General features: G+C 51.0%; 1 long non-coding RNA gene across 4 annotated transcripts in view; it reads right to left on the bottom strand.

The window, feature by feature from the left end:
• The window catches only part of LOC132014302 (uncharacterized), a 228,465-nt gene that overhangs the window by 188,084 nt on the left and 22,000 nt on the right, over nt 1-18,381 (bottom strand). The window contains exon 2 of one of the 4 annotated variants that reach the window (XR_009403283.1): nt 1,370-1,627. The exons of the other annotated variants lie outside the window; for them this stretch is intronic. This is a non-coding gene — a long non-coding RNA (uncharacterized LOC132014302). The remainder of the gene's footprint in view (nt 1-1,369; nt 1,628-18,381) is intronic. 4 annotated transcript variants of the gene reach the window in all.

Below are 18,381 nucleotides of genomic sequence, written 5' to 3'. Positions count from 1 at the left end.
AGAAGATATTCCCCAGCTACCTACGTCAGTTTTGGGGTTTGTGTTTGTTCCTTCTGCAGTCCTGTTTCAAAATAAAATGTTTAGAAAATTCTCTGTAGCAGCATTTTCCTTCTTTACAACAAAGAGACTGACCCACCACTGAATCTGCGCAAGAATCTAAAGGACAAAATTCACGTACCAGACTTACACTGCTCAGTTCCACGTGCAGACACTCCTCATATGCTCTGACAACTGCCATGCGCTCCACAAGGACCAGGCAAAGCGACCATTCTTAACATCTGCAAAGGCAGTGCTGTGCTGGTCCACACGACTGCTGCTGTGTGTAAGAGCCCAGTCCTAGTGCTTGGAGATCCGTACACCTTGAAGTCATCTCTACCCCCAATGTTAGACAAACATCTAACCCTGAGATCAAGAGTCACTTGCTCTACTGACCAAGCCAGCCCAGTCCCCACAGGTATCTTTTTAGGGTCCCTGAACTGGGAATAAAACATCGCTAACAGAAGCACAAACGTGTGCCCGACAGGGACACACGGCCTGGGTTCCAAGTCAAGCCTCAAGCACTGTATCAGGGAAACAGATTAAAAATCTTCTACAACGTAAAGGTTCCTTTTCAAAGCCAAAGAGCTACTCCCCAATTACCTATTTTGTAAACCAGATATCTGGCGCTCAGTTTGCTACAAAGGAGGCTCACCTTTGCCTAACTGCCCTTCAAAAAAGTTTCTGATCCCCAACAGCCTACACACAGCCCCAAGCCTGTAGTCCCACATGCACACGCACATAGTCCTACTCCTTTCTTATTTTCCAGTGTCCCTGTTTCTTCTTCTACCCCCTTTACCTTGCCAGCCAGCCAAGAATGTGACAACAGAAACCTCTTGGGGACAATGACCACTGTGCCCTGGGACATGGCCCTGGAAGTCTTCTTGCGATCCTACCTTTATCTGATTGAGAACCAGTCTTTCCACCTCCCTGGAACACCTTGTTCTGAAAGGTGGCTAGGCTTCAGGTTCTGCCTTAGCCTCAGAGACTCCAAGGATTCAAGCCTAGAGGGAGCCCAGAAGCTTTTCCACCCCTGGCTTCTCTGGGTTCACCACCCTGAGCCCACCACAGAGACCTTAAGAAGGTCTATGGAAAGAGACAGAAAGCGGCCTGGTACAGCACGGGTCCGGCCGGGCTAAACCCACCCAGGGTCCCCCCCCCCCCCATCTCAGTGGTCATCTGCCGCCTGTTCTCCAACTCCCTCCCTTGCCTCATCTTTGAAAACCTCATAAATGATCACGCACACTTCCTGCTGAGCCAGGGCAGCTCCCAGCAGTCACCAGCCAATCGGGACTGGCGCAGGGAATGAGACCATTGGCCATCCGTTACTTACCCAGCAACTCAGAATCTGCTGGGGGCAGGGAGGGGAGGCGAGCCTGGCATGAGACCTCCAGCTGTGTCTCCAACCCCACATCCACACACTGAGCGAGGACGTCACTCCACCTCTGGTGTCCAGCAACACCCCAGAGGTCCCCTCCACGCTGGCGTGGCACCTTCCTGCCTGCAGGCTATGCCATGCGCAGGTTCCCACCGTGTACCTGTGGGCACCTGGGCACATCTGCAACCTCTCTGACCCTCAGGTCTCTCTCATCTGTAAGACAGAAATAACTCATGAGTTATTGAGAGAATCAAATGAGGCCATGAATTTTTTCCCATTTCCTTTAATTTTTTTTTTTTTTAAATGAAGTAATCTCTATGCCCAGTGAGGGGCTTGAACTCATGACCCTGAGATCACTAGTCACATGCTCTACCAACTGAGCCAGCCAATTACTTACTATTTTGTTTGTTTGTTTGTTTGTTTGTTTTTAAAGATTTTAGGGGTGTCTGGGTGTTTAAGGCCATTAAATGTCTGCCCTCGGCTCAGGTCATGATCCCAGCGTCCTGGGATGGAGGCCAACTTCAGGCTCTCTGCTTAGTGGGGAGTCTGCTTCTCCCTCTCCCTCTGCTCCTCCTTCCTGCTTGTGCTCACTACCTCTCTCTCTCTTTCTCTGTCAAATACATAAATAAAATCTTCTAGAAATTTTTATTTATTCATTTGAGAGAGAGAGCACGAGTGGGCAGGGTTTGTACAGGGGGAGAAGCAGGATTCCGGCTGAGCAGGAAGCCCAACACGCAGGGGGCTTGATTCAGGACCCTGAGACCATGACCTGAGCTGAAGGCGGCCACTTAACCTACTGAACCACCAGGTGCTCCCCCACCACTTACTTTTAAACAAACAAATATTTAGAATAGTTTACAATTTTACAAGGGAATTGTGAGCATAGTACAGAGTTCCCATATACTCCCTCCCCCTTTTCCCTACTATCATCATTTTATATGAGGATTCTCATCAAATAATGAACTAATACTGACACATACTATGAACTGAAGTCTACACAGGATTCAGATTTTCTTAGAATTCTGATGTCTTCCTGTTCCAGGAGACCACCCAGTCTCATGTTACATTGGGTCCTCATGTGTCCTTAGGCTCTTCTTGGCTGCCTAAGATTTTCCTTGTTTTTTTGGTGACCTTGCCAGTTTTGAGGCGTACTGATCAAAGTATTTTGTAAGTCCCCCCCCAGTGGGATTTGTAGAAGCCGTGTTGATGCTAATGATGGAATAAGAAATGGCACTCTGCCACTGTGGTTGTCCTCCCCAAAACTGACAATCCCAGCCTAACCACAAGAAGGTCATGGATATTTTAAATTAAATGTATGATAGATTAATACATTCAACACAGCTCAAAATTCAAATAGCACACAGAGAGACACAGCCAGAAGTCCTCCTCATGTCCCTTTCCACCTGCGGCCGGGCTCTCCCACACACACCCAGGCTGCCAGCCACCGAGTTGGTTTCTAGATCCTTACAGCATTTGGGCACATATAAACCCTTACATTCCTCCCACACAGGTACGCCTCTTCCACAAAAAGTGGCGAGCTATATTTGCTATTCTGCATTTTGCTTTTTTGCAAAAGATCTGCCCACGTCGTGCGCAAAGCCATTGTTTCCCCTATCCACATCCAGTCCGCCTGACAACTGGCCATCATTTACTGTGACAGCCTTTGGCTCACGGGCATCTCACTCGACCTTTTGCTACCGTAAAACTGTTACGGAAGGAAAATGAAGACTACTGAGCATGGTTCATTTCACGCCATCTGCAGGTGTATCTCTAGGGGAAACACGGGAGCCCTCCTGACCCACTGCTTTGTCTTCCAGGGTTTTATTACCTTCGACCAACCGCAGTCCGACCGCAGATGATCCTCCTTTGGACCGACCATCAGAAGGTCAACAGTAGCCTAACACAATGTCAGAATGCCTGCTTCTTCCCCTCCCTTCATCTCAACACGCAGACATCTTATCATTCACGTGGTCACAAGAAGGAGGAGTACCAGGCAAGGAGAGAGAGCCCACGCTCACTTAGCTCTTGTTTCGGTCTATCACTGGAACTGTTGCATCTCACCACTAGTCACTGTTGTTACTCTCGCACTATGCCTAATTTATAAATTGAACTTGATCCCAGGGTAAGTGTGTATAGTAAAAACCCAGTCTATGTAGGTTTGACACTAGGGTTTTAGGCATCTGCTGGGGGTCTTGGAACGTGTCTCCAGCAGATAAGGGGGGAACTGCTATATGTCAATGCCAGGTCCCTGGGTCAAAGGGCTTACCTGGATGGAGAAGGCCAGCAAACCCTCCCAAAGGGCTGTAAACACTTGCATTCTCTCAGTGGTGTGTGTTTCTTCGTGGCTCTATCTACCACAAAGTACATCATCTTGCAAGTTAGACAATTTTAAGAGGGGCAAGTGGCACTTTTGCCTTTTTATGACTGGGTAGATCATCTGCTTAAGTACCATTTGAGATTCCTTTTTCCAGAACTATCTTCCTCTTGAAGAGCTGTGCGCCATACACCTATCAGCCGTCCCCTTAGCCATGGGCCAGCACCTGTGGGTGCTACCCAGACACACACTGCCTGGGCTCCAGCCACGACAAGGAAGCCAGCAGCCTGAGGAGGCAAGCAGGACGCATGTCAGGGTAAGAACGCCAACTCGGCTGTGGCTCGGGCCTGGAGGGAAGGTGAGACTCAGCCGAGACCTCCAAGTACCATGTGTCACTTGCAGGGGCATGCAGAAAGGAAAGGTCCTCAGCGGGAAGAAGCCTCCCATGGGGGAGACTGCAGGAGACCTGAAGAACCTGTGGGGTCTGTTTGGAGGGCAGGTGGGACCAAAGGCAGCACGGACGCCAACCCAGCCACACAAGTGGCTCTTACAGTGTAAAGTGGAGGGAATGTCCCAACTTCGTTTTCTTTCTCTACACTCTGCAGGCCTCTCAATGCGACTCCTGCTTTTGGACCACTGAGCTCAGCAGCTTAAAGCCTGGATCAGCTGAAGAACCCTAAGAAAATGTACTTCCCAGTCCTGAGAGGAGTCTGGGGTGTGTACTTGGAAGGGGTCCCCGCTGGGTGATTCTCAGGGCATCTCTGATAAAGAACCACCCCCGGTCCCCAAGGTGGTCGGCAAAGCCAAGGCAGCCCTGAAAAGCAGGGTTTCAGAAATTCAAGTTGGGCAGGAAGGTGGTTTCAATAAACAGGAGTGACCTTTCCTCAAGTTTTGGTCAAGAGAGAAAACCACAAATACCAGAGAAACATCCACTTTGGAAGTCTCTCCCATATGCATAAATCTGCTCCAGGCCTTAAGACTGTGGATGGGGAAATGAACATTCTGTTCTGTAAATATCTCAGGTCGACTAAGAATTCTCCCCAAGACCAGAGATACCCTGGGCAGCTCATCTGCATATCTGATGAATTATGTATGTTCCTGCCAGCTTCTGGAGTGCACTGGGTCATATCACTTGCACAACCTCATCTGGTGGGTAGAAATGGCAGTGTTGAGTCAGCTATATGTATATAGGCTTAGGGTCAAGGGCTGGTGCTCTTAAATTTCTATACTCCAGGGAGATACTTGTCCATCCATTCCTCTCCCCCTCAGCACACACCTGGCTCAAGGTTCTCAAGTGCTTTGAAACCTCCTCATCCCTTTCCTCACCTTCACCGTCTCCCCTCCAATACAAAGACACAATCTTAGTATTCTGGAGGACTACCAGCCCAAAAGCCCGGGGTGGGGGGTCCTTCTTCTCCTTGGGGACCCCAAACCACTCCTCCCTCAGGCTATGAGCACATCAGCAAGCCAGCCTAGCCCGCCATCTCCATGCTTAGAGTCCACCAGCCCTCTCCCTCTGACTGTCAGCTCTTCAGAAAGGAACCATATCGAGATCCACAATGAAGCGCCTTTGCTTCAGCCTCCAGTGCCCTCCCCCCACAACACACACTGTGTCCTCTGCTCTCATTATCCCTACAAAGGGCTCAATTCCAATTCTATCTCCTTTAAGAAAGCTTTTCCCACTCAGAGTACCTGATAGGTTGCAGGCACCATCAAAGACCTGGAGGTTCATCCCTACGAAGTTCAGTCTAGCAGGTGAGACAGACGTGCTGATGCTAGTGGATGAGACAGGCTCTGTTCATGGTCAACACAGGCAGCTGTGGCAGCCTGTCCTAAATCTGGAAGTCCGGGAGGACTTCCTGGGGGAAGTGGCACCTGAGCTGCATCTTTAAGAACTGAAGAGGACTACAGGTTGCAGGAGGGCTGCGTGGCTTGTAAAACATGGGTGGGGCTGTGTTCAGAAGGCCTCAAGGGCAAGAGAAGGGGAGAAACGGGTGATGCTCACAGCACGAGCACCCGAAAGTACACTCGAGGAACGGCAGCCTCAGCTCTCCTGAGGGCTTCCCACTTACTATTTCAGACGCTTCATGAGGTTGCAGCAGGACCGCCCTCCCCAGCAGCTTTCCCACACACAAGGGCACCCACTTCGGCGAACCGATGCAAATAGAGCCTTTAATAGTGCAGACACACTGGATAATCCAGCAGCCAGGAGGCTCCCAAAGGAACCGTGAGGCATATGGAGACTCCCCTGCCCAGGTTTTAGCAGCTTTAGAAGGCAGAGGAGCCCTTTGAGGCCATACTTTGGAAAGGAAGGACCTTTTCTCAAGGCATCTGCACCAACTACCATGTGAGCACATCTAGACAGCCTGAGACAACTAGGGATTCCGACCGCTTATAAAAAAAAGCAAGTGCCACTCACAAAGGGTTTGATTTATAAACACCTGGCCCATAACAATCCCCTTCCAATTTGACCACCCGTTCTGTCCTCACAGCCAGAGTGGTGGGCGAGGTCCCTCCTGATGCTTCTGCAGGACAGGAAGCTGGGGCTCTCACCTTTAGGGGAAAGGCCACTTCCAGGGCCTGTCACAGAAGGTTTCAGAGAGAGGATTCTGGCCTGGTCCTCTGGGCTGGGACACCTGCTCTCTGCTGTGTGAATTCTAGGAAGTCTGGAATTGGGCAGAGCACCGGAGGCCACCTAGTGCAACTTCTCCCGGTACCCAGGGAAAGACTGCGAGGTTCTGTGACTCTCTAGTGACCAAGCTGGATCAAGATGTCAGTGTTCTAAGACTGATTAATTAGCTTGGGGACAAACCAGGTCTTTTCTGAAGCAAAGATACAGCTAATGCACACTACTGCCTGCAAGGCCAGCCTGGCCCTCTCTGGAAAGAGGGAACAGATGACCTCCATGGGGGCTGAGGATGGGCCTGGGAGCAGCGCTCTGTGCTCCAGAGACACAGACAGAGCAGGGCATTAACAAATGCAGTGCAGAGTCCCATCAAAGGGCAAAACAGTGTTTTAGTCTTTGTCTTAAACACCGAAAATGGATAGGAATGCCTGGCTGGCTCAGTCGGTTGAGCACCCAGCTCTCGATCTCAGCTCAGGTCTTGATCTCAGGGCTGTAAGTCTGAGCCCTGCATGGAGCCTACCTAAAAAAACAAATGAATGAATGAACCAAAATGGATAAAAGGTAATAAGAAAGACAAAAAATTCCAAGAATCTAAACATAAACCACTCCAAAGAAGTTTAAAGGGTATACAACTTAAAAAATAAATAATAATAAGACAAATAATGAAAAAAATGCAATAATAATAAGCCATTTAAACATAATGTAAAAATCCATTTTCATGCCTTCACAAATAAACATACAGTTGTACATCTTTGGTCAGACAATAGGGTATGAAATCGTTGTATAGTGACATACGGTGTGGGGCCAAAACCTGGAATCGACATAGATCCCACATCAGACATCTGAACTTCTATCAAAGGGAGCTAGTGGTATCTGTCTCCCTTTCCAGCTGGTCAACGAGAGACAGAGAAAGCTCTAATTCTGACTTGGAAGGGAATTTACGGAGCATGTACTATGTGCCAGGAGCCCTGCCTCACTCCCAATAGTCCTTTGAGATATATTGTCCCCATTTTAGAGGATGGAGACTGAGGCCCAACCACCATTTCCAGAGCAAGCTTGGGGGAAGGAGTCCAAGCCATGAAGTGTTTCTGGTCTACTTGGTCACAGGGGTAGAATGGGACAGAACTGGAAGCTGTTGGAGCCCTGGGCCTCTCTCTCCACTCACAGTCCCACTAGACACGGGCCTGGGGCCTACAGGGGTGCCCTCCCACTCCTGGGCATCCTGTGAGAACCAGCTCAGCACGGGGGACTCAGCACAGTGGGGCCTGAGATGCCAGGCGAGGCCTCGTGCCTGGCTGGGCTGTCCCAGCCTCCTGCTACAGCAGCTTCTTCCGGGAACTCAACCACACCAGAAACCCTCTGTGTGCCTTGCTCTGCGAAGTCCAGCCATGAGAAAGTCCCCGCGGCCAGGGCTGTCCCGCCAAGGTGTGGCCCATGCAGTGAGCACGACCTCTGACCCTTCAGAGCCCGTCTCCCCGCATTCCACCCTATTTTAAGGCCTTCTTGAGAACCAAACAGGATTCAGGGCTCGCTGGGGACAGTCTGTAAAAGTTTTCCACTGGAACAAAGATTACAATGCTGTAACTCAAAGCGTGACTTTACAATGGGATCTGATTATCAAGAGTTCCAGAATATCCTCTTTTGAGACTCACTGCTCCTTTCTCTTTCCTGTCGTTTACGGGCTGGCAGGGCCACAGCACGTAGACCAGGCCAATGCCTCATTTGGGCGGGGGGGGGGGGGGGGGGGCCCCCCGGGGGGGGGGGGGGGGGGGGGGGGGGGGGGGGGGGGGCGGTTCCTCCCAGGGGGTGGTTCAGGGGTCCCAGCACTCCTCCTAAGGGACCCCTGTCCACACCCACTGTCCGATGGCAGTAACTGTGACACTAAATATATCCGATCCAAACCTCCAGGGGCTTCCCACTTCCCTCCAAATACCACCCAAAGGCCCCAGGCCGTGTGGCCTCCTCGCCTCCCTGGCCTCGCTTCCTCTCCTTCCCCATCTGCTCACTCCCCTCCAGCCACAGGACCTCCTCACTCCCTGGGTACCCTCCTTTGGTCCTTTCCCCAACTCCAATCCAGTGTCTGCCCTTCTCCATCCAACTCTGTGCCCAACAAGCACACACCTAGGGGCTCTATCAACGCCCAGATGCCCTGGGCCATCAGTTGAGCTCAGGCAATGGGAGGCACTAGCAGGAGGTCAAAGGGTGGGCTAAGGAAAAGCTCTAGGTAGGAATTATGGGACTCCTTCCACACAGCAGGTGGTCTGCCAAGCGGGCCCTCCTCCCTGGCTCTGGCAATACTATCCTCCCCTGCCTTCCCAGGTTTGTGCCTGCCTGATGCCTCCCACACCTCTGTCTACAGCCCTTCATTAAACCCTCCTCGGCTGAGCCATCAGGACCGTGACCTGCCCAACCACCTCATGACCAACCTGGGTGTTTCCAGGGCTCTCTGTCTGCCCTCTCTCCCTAGCTGCTCCCCTGGTTCCTCTGCATTCATGCCTCTGAAAGCCTGCCCCCGTAAGTCCTCTCTCTTGGCGGTATTTTTCTCTGAGCACGAATTACTCCCTAACATACCCTAACTCCTTCCCCCTCTAGATTTAAGCTCCATTCAGAGCAAGAACTTTGTCTTACTCTTACATTCCCAGTTCCTAGAGCAAGGTCACATGAATGTTTAATACTTGCCAAATGAATCTGTTAATGGACATTTATAAGACAACACTCACTAGCTATGACCATCAGAGAATCGACCAGTACTTACAGAGGGCCGACTGCACGCCAGTTTCTGCTCTAGGTGCTGGGGATCAAGATGCTGACCAACACAATGACACACCCGTCCCCACTCAGGAGCATCCTCCAGTTCCAGCCTAGTCAGGCAGACCCTGCACTTGGAGCACATGGGAGCCTGCATGCCTTGCACATTAGCTAGCTGTCCTACCTGACTGGGAAGTCCCTCCTGGTATCTGAATGCACAAAAGGGCTCCCCTAGACCTTCGGCACCAGCCCGCAGAATCCAGATGTCTGCTGACCTCAGCAGGATGTGCAAGGGATCCTGGGTAGCCGTCGGATTTGACGTGGGTGCTTGGATTCCTCTGTGTCCTGTGCTGGCTTCAAAGGATGACGAGAGTCAGCAGCAAGGCTGGAATCAGGCATGACGGCTTCACATCCCTGCTGAGCACCTCCCCGGCTGCACGACCTTTGGGCAAGGAACCTGCCATCTCCGAGGACTCAGTTTCCTCACCCATCAAATGGGGAGATCTGTCTTTAAATTTCCCAGGACTACCCTGAAAATCCGATACCCTGCCTGTGGAAGGCCTGGCACAAAGCAAAAAGAAACAGAGCAAAAAAAAAAAAAAAAAAAAATGGAAGCTGTCATTACGTTTCTGAAGGGTAAATGCTGGGGTGAGTTTCCAATGCATTATTTTCAATGGCATGCATATGTGGGGTGGAGTGGGGAATCAAGTTCCAAGCTAGAAAAACACCAAATATATTTAGTCACTCTCAAGGACCTATTTCTGTAATCTTTTGGGCAGAGAGTTCACGAGTTTGAGAAACCGGCCTTTTAAGGGAAAGAGGACTTGTCTCCACTGAGAGGGACACCAGCTCTGTCCAGAGGGGGCATGACGACAGACGGAAGCTGGACAGGACATGAAGGTGATGGAATGGTGTGTGCACGTGCCTGTGGTTTTCAATAAATGCCATCACTTCAGGAAGTTAAACATTTGTCCCCATTGTGGTCCCACTATAAAAACACACAGGGAGCGCCTCTCTTGACTGTGATTTCTGAGAGCGGACCAGGCTGCGTCAAGCCAATGTCACAGTTGGCCTCAAGGCTCCAGGGTAAGTTCAGGCTCATGCTACATGTCCATCCATCATGGGGCCACCGGGGGCTCTAGTCAGTAGGGTCCTCCTCGTCCTGTGGCCAGGAGGCCAGGCAGCCACCATCCACAACCCTCTGCCTGCCCAACACACAGTTCTCAGAGCTGCCATTGAAAGCCACACAGTTCTGCTCACATTCAATTCAGGGCCGTGGTCTGGCCCCACCTCAAGGAGGAGGAAAGCATCCTCGTGCATAGGAGGAGAGCAGATATTGAACAGAGATGCTGCTTATGATCCCTTTTTATTTTCTTTCTAACCCCCTCACCCAACGCAGTGTCTAACAAACCATAAAGACACTCAGGAACATTCCTTAAATAAATGAACAAACCCTTCTCTGTGCTTGACTTTCAGAGCCTATTTATAACACCTGCAAGAGAAGGAGGCCCCTCCCTGGTCTATGAACCAAGCAGTCCTGGCTGGTCCTGGAGTCTCACTGCCTGGGTTCAAATCCCAGCTCTGCTTTTTATTACTTGGGTGACCTTGAGCCAAGTTGGTCAACCTCTCTGTGCCTCAGCTTCTTCATCTGTAAAATGGGAATAGTGCTAACAGCATTTGAAATACTGAGCTGTTACGAAGATGAAATCAGTTAGTTGGCAAAAAGTACCCAGAATAGTGCCTGGTAGGTAATAAGGGCTCATTAACAGAAGCTGTTACTATTACTAGGATCGAGTCAGACCTTGTTTTTGCCCACCCTATGGTGTGACCTATATGACTTTAACTCCTCAACACTCTTCCAAATGACACATCTTCAAGCTACATGTGCCCAACAGTTGCTGAGCACAGACCGCAGAGCTGGCATCTGTCCACCGCTCCCCATGACAACTGCTTTGCAGAGGACCACCCTTACTCTCCATGCAAACTGTGACAATATATATAATTATATACGTGTCGGGCGCACACACATATTTTGTAAAGTCACAAACAGCCACACCCCTTTTGAATTACATCTGATATCCACAACTCCACCCAAAATAGCAGATTAAGTCAAGGAAGCAGTACGTGGACTGCTCACATGTGGCAGCCCTGAGCTTATGAATGTGGGGACAGTTCGAATTTCGACTCTGGGCAAGCAGCCCCCGTCCCAAAAGGCATCCCTCGTGTGTAAAGAAGGGATACCAGCCCCCTGCCCCTGCCTCTGTAGGATCACTCAGTAATAGCCTGACGAAAGTTAAAGGAATGATTCAGCCCACACGTGGGAGTGGCCCAATCAATATGAACTCTCTTTTCCTCTTTAATAAAACACAACAATTAACACAGAAAACCCAAGGAAATGATACAGAAATAACGTGCATTAAAGTTATCCATAGCCTCCTAAAAACAATACATCAGAAGAACTTTCCAAAAGTCTGTTTTCCAACAATGGTTCATGAAGCCATCTGGAAGTTTCTAAGCGTCCCCTTAGCTTCCAGTATCCAAAATAACACAGGCTTCACGGACAGAGGGTCAGTGGCAGCAGCGGAGGCCCGCCCGAACCTTTTCCTATTCTCTCAAGCTGGAAGTGTTGCTGGAAGCCCCACAGTCCTTCACCAGCAAGGCTTGGGCCTCCAGCCTCGACTGTCCCATCTGCTGGTCCCAACCAGACCCCCAGTGCCCATCTTCAGCGTCTGTTCATCCACGGCCCTCCTGCGGGCACCAGAGGGCCACCCAGGAGAGGGAAGCCTTTGTCAGCTGTGAAACAGAACAAGACCCCAAAGAGCTCTAGCCAAATCACTCACCTCGGGAGGCCTGGCTTCTGGCCCACGCACTACAGTCCACACTCTCCGGTGCGAGACAGGCTGGGGAAGACCCCCTAACTGGAATCCCCCCTAACTGGAACCCCCCTTAACTGGAATCCCCCACGACCCCGGGCCATCCAGCTGGAGGTTTGTGAAAGGGAGTGAGTGAGAGGATGAGCCCAGCACAGCCTCCCTCAGTGTTGCATAGGAGTTCAGCACACAGACGTGGGGCCCGGGTTCGAACGCAAACTTCCCGCTTATAACGTGTGGTCTCCCAGCCTCTCTGGGTTAAGAAGAGGGCACTCCTCCATACGACGGAGACTTAGTGCACATAGAACAAGAGCAGCACAAGCTATTATTTCATTATCAGCACGTAGCATTGTGACCATCATGGCCAGCCTCTGGGGCTAGGGAGCTCTGCTTTCTTCCACAGTGAAGTCACTCCCAAAGCCGGCCGCGGGGCTCAGCCTTCCTCTGGCCCTCCGCAGGCTGCAGCCAAGCCCTCATTCACTTTTCTTTCATTCAAGAATATTAGTCACCGACAACACATCAGACAACACAGAGAACTAAGGAGGACCAAGTCACAGACAAAGCCCCGTTTTTTAGTACAGCCATACCAAAACCAGAGTGAGGCAGGGGTTAGGGGACAGGGCAGCTGGGTGATGGACATGGGGAGGGTGTGTGTTGTGGTGAGCACTGGGTGTTGTGTGAGACTGATGAATCACAGATCTGCACCAGATAATACAGTATATGTTAAGTTAAAATAATTATGATATAAACAAAACCAATAAGTGTGTTTATTTCTATTTTAAAAGAAAAGAAGTGAAATACATCAAAAAAAAATTTTTTTCCAGGCTGTGATTGATGCCACAGCAGAAGGCAGCAGCACTCAGTGACTGAGAATAACGAAGTCTGGGGAACAGGCCTATTAGAAGGGATGGTCTGAGGAGGTGACCAAGGTCGGGATGAACAGAAGCCAGCCTTTCAAAGAGCTGGGGGAGGAACGTTCCAGGACGAGTGACCAGCAGGCATACAAAGGTCCTGTGGCAGAGTAGGGTGAACGGGAACTAACAAATGCCAGGGTCCTGGGAGGGAGAGCACCCAGAAGAGGTTAAAAGGGGGCACCTGGGTGGCTCAATGGATTAAGCCTCTGCCTTTCGCTCAGGTCATGATCTCTGGGTCCTGAGATGGAGTCCCGCATCGGGCTCTCTGCTCAGCGGGGAGCCTGCTTCCCCTTCTCTCTTTCTCTGCCTGCCTCTCTGCCTAGTCGTGATCTCTGTCAAACAAATAGAGTATTTATTAAAAAAAAAAAAAAAAAAAAAGACGCTGAAGGCAGGCAGGGCCTCATAGGAATAGGGATTAGACTGGGGAGGGCTTCCATTGGCCACACGGCCAGGCTCTGCCGGCTCCCAGGGAAGGAGCCACAGTAGAAGCAGGAGCCCAGGCAGGCAGATCCTGCATGCGGGCCCTGAAAGGTAAGGAAGGCACGGATGGGGACAGTGGCATCAGAAGCAGAGAGGACAGGATTTTGGAGGGACTGGACTAATTATGGTCCTCCGAATGAGATAGACTTCCTTCAACCTTGGTCCATGAGCTTGTTGGAGACTCAGTTCTAGACCCCCGGGTGTGGGGCTCAGCCGTCTGGACTTCAACAAGACTGCCATGCGGTTCTGAAGGCCACCGCCATCAGAGAAGCACTGAGCAAGACGACTGATAGTATCAGTGGACACACCGATGTGTCCCCCCAAGGGACTGTCTTCGTATCCATCCAGGGCCCCGTGGACTCTAACTCTTGCTGCCGTGTGTGATCCTGAGACCCATAGGTTGTTTCTAGAAAATACCCTGTCTATGGCATTGCTGTCCAGTTGCCCCAGCTGGGGCGGCCCAGGCCAAGCTAGAGATGGTAAGAGGGACCTAGGTCCAGCTGGCAGAAGGGCACTGGCACTATCGGGTCAGTGGGGCTGGGAGCAGGGAGCAGGATGGGGAGAGGCTCACACTCCCCTGGGGCCACTGTCATTGCACAGCATTCCAGTCTCAGGACAAGAATGCAGGCAATCCCTCTGAGTCCTAGGGCAGGATTGTCCTAAAGCAGAGAGGATTATGGAATGCCTGCTTATTGACCAAAACTGCCCTGAGGAATCTGACCCAAATCCCTCAACCACCCCTGCAGTCTTGGCCAGCAGTATTCCCCCAGGCACAGTAGGGCTCAGGGGATTAGGTGCAACTAGCAGGCTACAGAGCCAGGACTCACACACAGAGGTCATAGAAACAATCCATTGCACATAGAAACAATTCATTTCACACAGAGGTCATAGAAACAATTCACTTCACAGGCCTTGGGGTCAGGCTTGCTCTCACAGACGCTAAAGCACTCTCCCTTCTCCTCATCCCTCTCAACCCAAGTGACACTCATCAACCAAGGTGACACAGCAAGGCAGAGACCAAAGCCCAAAGACGCAAGAGAACAAACACGGGGTCAGAATCCAGAATGCACCCTCTTCTGCCCACGTACTGGGGCCATCACTTGCCCAAGAGACCAGCGCTCTCAGGTGGAATGAAGCAAGTGGCCTCTCCAGCTCTTCGGCCACCCCCCAGCTAGCCAGCTGCTTGACCCCGTCCTGCATCCTCGCCACCCTCCAGTCCAGCCACCCCCCTCACTCAGCGTCTGCCATGTGGCCTTCCTTCTGCTCCTAAAGTAACCAGGCTTGCTCCCATCTTGAGAAGTATCTATCCATACCTCCGTTAGGTGACAGTCATAAAAACAGCAGGTGCTGTCATCTATCTGGGATGTTATCTTCAATAGCATGCTAGGCGTGTCTACTGGGTTCAATAATGTGTCCCAGAGATTCATGTGTCCCCAGAACCTGAGAACATGATCTTATTATTTGGAAATTGGGGGTCTTCTGCAGATTGATTTGTAAAGATGAGGTCACCCTGGGTTGGGGTTGGCCCCAGCTCTCGCAACTGGTGCCCTTATAGAAGGAGGCGTGCACACAGAGACACACTCAGGGAGCAGACCACAGGACGATGAAAGCAGGAGCTGGAATCGCGGTACCGAAAGGCGAGGAGTGCCGAGCATTTCCAGCACCCACCGGACGAGATGCTAGAGAGGGGTGAGGAAAGAAAGGTTCTTCCACAGAGCCTTTTGAGAGAACGTGGCCCTAATGGCACCTTGATTTTGGACTTCTAGCCTCCAGAACCTTGAGAGAATAAATATCTGCTGTTGCAAACGACGTCGTTTGTGGTCACCAGTCACAGCATCACTAGCAGACCAAGGCAACACCGCGCAAGTACTCTCCACAGCCTGTGCCCCGACCCTGCCAAGGTGGAATTCCGGTTCTGGCTCTACAGGTGGGCAGAGAGGACCCAGGCTGATGAGTGGCAGAGCTGAGATCCAAACTTAGACTCTAGAAATAGGTTCCTCACACCAGGCTGGGCAGCCACTCTCTTTTGGCAACACAGGCTCCCCCACCCAAAAAAGGAGCCTTGGAAGCAACACCTCGAGGCCTGCTCTTTTAAAGCCCTTGGCAGCTGTTCTATCCGCGAGGGTTTCTGGGAAGCTCTGCTTAACAGCGAGAGAGGAACTGCCTCTGAAATTCTTCTAAGAACAAGCTCGAAGGCGGGTGGAGGCTTATTACCTCCACGGCTACAACATAAATTTCTCTTGCTGGGACCACCCCATCTCTCTATATATTTAAAAGGTTTCATTATATGCAATAATTATTTTTTTGCTCATCACAGAGTCCTTTGTAGTCCCTGACCTGAATCATTATTATTATACTTGGCTCTGATGCTAACAAGCTTACCTCTGAACAGGCATTCTGGGCAAAAGATCCAAAAATCTTTAACTGGTTGAGGCGCAGAACTTGGAACGGCATCTGGCATGTAATTATTTTTAACAGGAAAAAATAGCCCATCTTGTCAGCTTTCCATTTCCAGCTAAGACAAATTGGCCACAAGCACATACATAAAAGGGTGAGTTTGGTAGAACATACATCATCCTTTCGTTAATTCACTGAGCTTAATCAAGATGAATGCGGTCATTCACTCTCCACGGATGGACTGTCCTTCATGTCCGTCTCTGCCCACGTTGAAAGGGAAACTTGGCCCATCTTGGCTCCCAAAGCCAATGAGCAGAGGTTTCCCGCAAGTTTTTCTAAAGCTTCAATGAAAACAGGGCTTGTTTGCTTTATCATTTAAATTTCAAAATACGTTGCTGGCCAAGGAGAAATACAAACACCGGAGGGCTGGCGCTGCCAGTGCAGAAGAGAGGAGAAGCCACCGGAGGAGAATCAAAGCCCCACACTGTGGGGCCGCTGCTGCCACTTACTATTATCTGTACGGTCGTTACTGTTGCTGTTACCAGTGATACGGACTCACCTCCCCAGAACCTCACAGTCTCTCCCTCAGGAACGGCACAGCTGCCCTGTGCCTCAGTTTCCTTCATCTGTACAAGGAACTCGACACAGGAAAACGCCTTGGGCCTGAGGTCTACTTTGCGAATAAAGAGGGGAGGAAGTTGGCGTGGCTCTGCTGAAATGTGCCTGGGCGTTAATGGCCAGAAAGCACTGGCCCTTCTTACCAGCCTTCAGGCTAATGCAGGGCCCCGTCCAAGCAGCGACAAGGTTCGCCACCCCCCTGCCCAGCCCCCCACCGTGGGATCAATATGGCTATTTTCGTGTTGAATGGCTAAACAAAAATGGGCCTATAAACACTTCTAGGTGTCCTAAATTGGTCACTGCGTAGGGAAAACAAAAACAAAAACAAAAACAAAAAACCGCTCACCAGTGAACGGAGACCTCCAGAGAGAGGGGGGGCTAACTCAGGGCTAACAATCTGGCTCCCCAGCCCTGACCGTGCCCCTGGGAGAAACGGGGTGAGGGGGGGGCCTCAGGCCAGCATGAAGATCAAAGGTGTTTGAGATGGGGGAAGATAGGGGTTTCAGGCCTTCTGCTCCTGCTCCCCACCCTCTCCTCCCCCCCCATCCCCCACCATCCAAGGCTGCAGAGCAAGAGGCTCATTCAGGACTCAACTCAAACGACCCCTGAGATGCAGGGTCTGGGGCGGGGCAGGAAATCCAGACTTCATGCCAGAAAAAAGGGGGGAAAGACATTTTTCCAGGGAGCTGCCAACTCCGTGCATGGGGCCTGGGGGAGCAGCTCAAGCCTGCCATACGAGCAAGGCAGCCCTGAAATTCTTGGAACAAGGCTTGGTTCAAAGGAGGATAGGGAACAGGCTGCACAGACTCTTCCTTCTGCACTGGGAGGTGCCTGTGCCGGGAGGGGGTTGGGTGGCAGGAGGCCCAGGCCTCCAGCATCAGGCTTGCTCAGTCCGGCCAGGGCTCCCCCACACAGTGCACCCGAGAAGGTGGCACACAGGGACACAGGGGTGGTCAGCTGCCTGGGGACCAGGGGTGTTTAAGACTCCAGACTTGGCTTGGCAGACTCTGGAAGGCAGGGAAGAAGGCCAGCAAGGGGAAAGCAGACTGTCAGTGGGACTAAAAGAAAGCTTTCCCGTCTGGGATTCGGGTACATGGGTTCAGATGGACAGCTATGAAACTAACAGATCTCTGAATACTCCTAAGAGCTTGTTATGATTGCATCAGGAAGCAAGCAGGATAGCATTCAAAGATTTTTTGCCACCTGGCAGAATTTTTTTTTTTTTTTTTAAATTTTATTTATTTGACAGAAAGAGAGAGAGAGAGGGAGCGCAAGCAGGGGGAGTAGGAGAGGGAAAAGCAGGATCCCCGCTGAGCAGGCAACCCAACATGGGGCTCAATTCCAGGACCCCAGGATCATGACCTGAGCCAAAGGTAGACGCTTAATAACTGGGCCACCCGGGTGCCCCTACCTGGTGGATTTTTAAGAACTTGATTTTTATTCATTGAAGAATGAATATGTGCACATGGTAAATCTTTTCCACAGAATGGAAAGTCTTAGAATCAATGCTAAGCTTCCCTGCGACCCCAGAAGGCCCACTGGCCTCCTCTGCCGCAGCCGCTAGTCTCAACTTCTTTGCTCGTCCTTCCAGATCTAGTCTGTGCACACATGCTTTCGTGTGTGTTCTTCCTTTTCCAAGCAAATCGGAACAGTGAGAAAATTCCAAAAGAGCGACTCACCATCTGGAGCCTGATTTTGTCATCTGTCAAATGACAAGCTTGGATGGGTCCCTTCTGACTTCGAAGAGTCCGAAGTATGTACCTACCTGCCAAAAGCCAGAGGCAGCCAGCTTGAGAAGCTATCCTGCACATTGGTTTGACTCAACTTTAGGGACCTGTTGGGGCTGCCAGAGCATTCCAGAACTAACAGCTGACCTTTCCTGAGCAGTCCCCAGGACCAGGCTCCGGGCTAAGCAAGTCACAGGCACATACTCATCCCAAACACCTTAGGAGGAGAGGCTTGGTATTATTATTCCCATTTTATAGGAAAGGAAACCAAGG

Source organism: Mustela nigripes, chromosome 3, assembly GCF_022355385.1.
Source record: "Mustela nigripes isolate SB6536 chromosome 3, MUSNIG.SB6536, whole genome shotgun sequence".
Taxonomy (NCBI): Eukaryota; Metazoa; Chordata; class Mammalia; order Carnivora; family Mustelidae; genus Mustela; species Mustela nigripes.
Note: the sequence above shows the minus strand (reverse complement) of the source record. Positions and strands in the feature narration are given on the sequence as shown.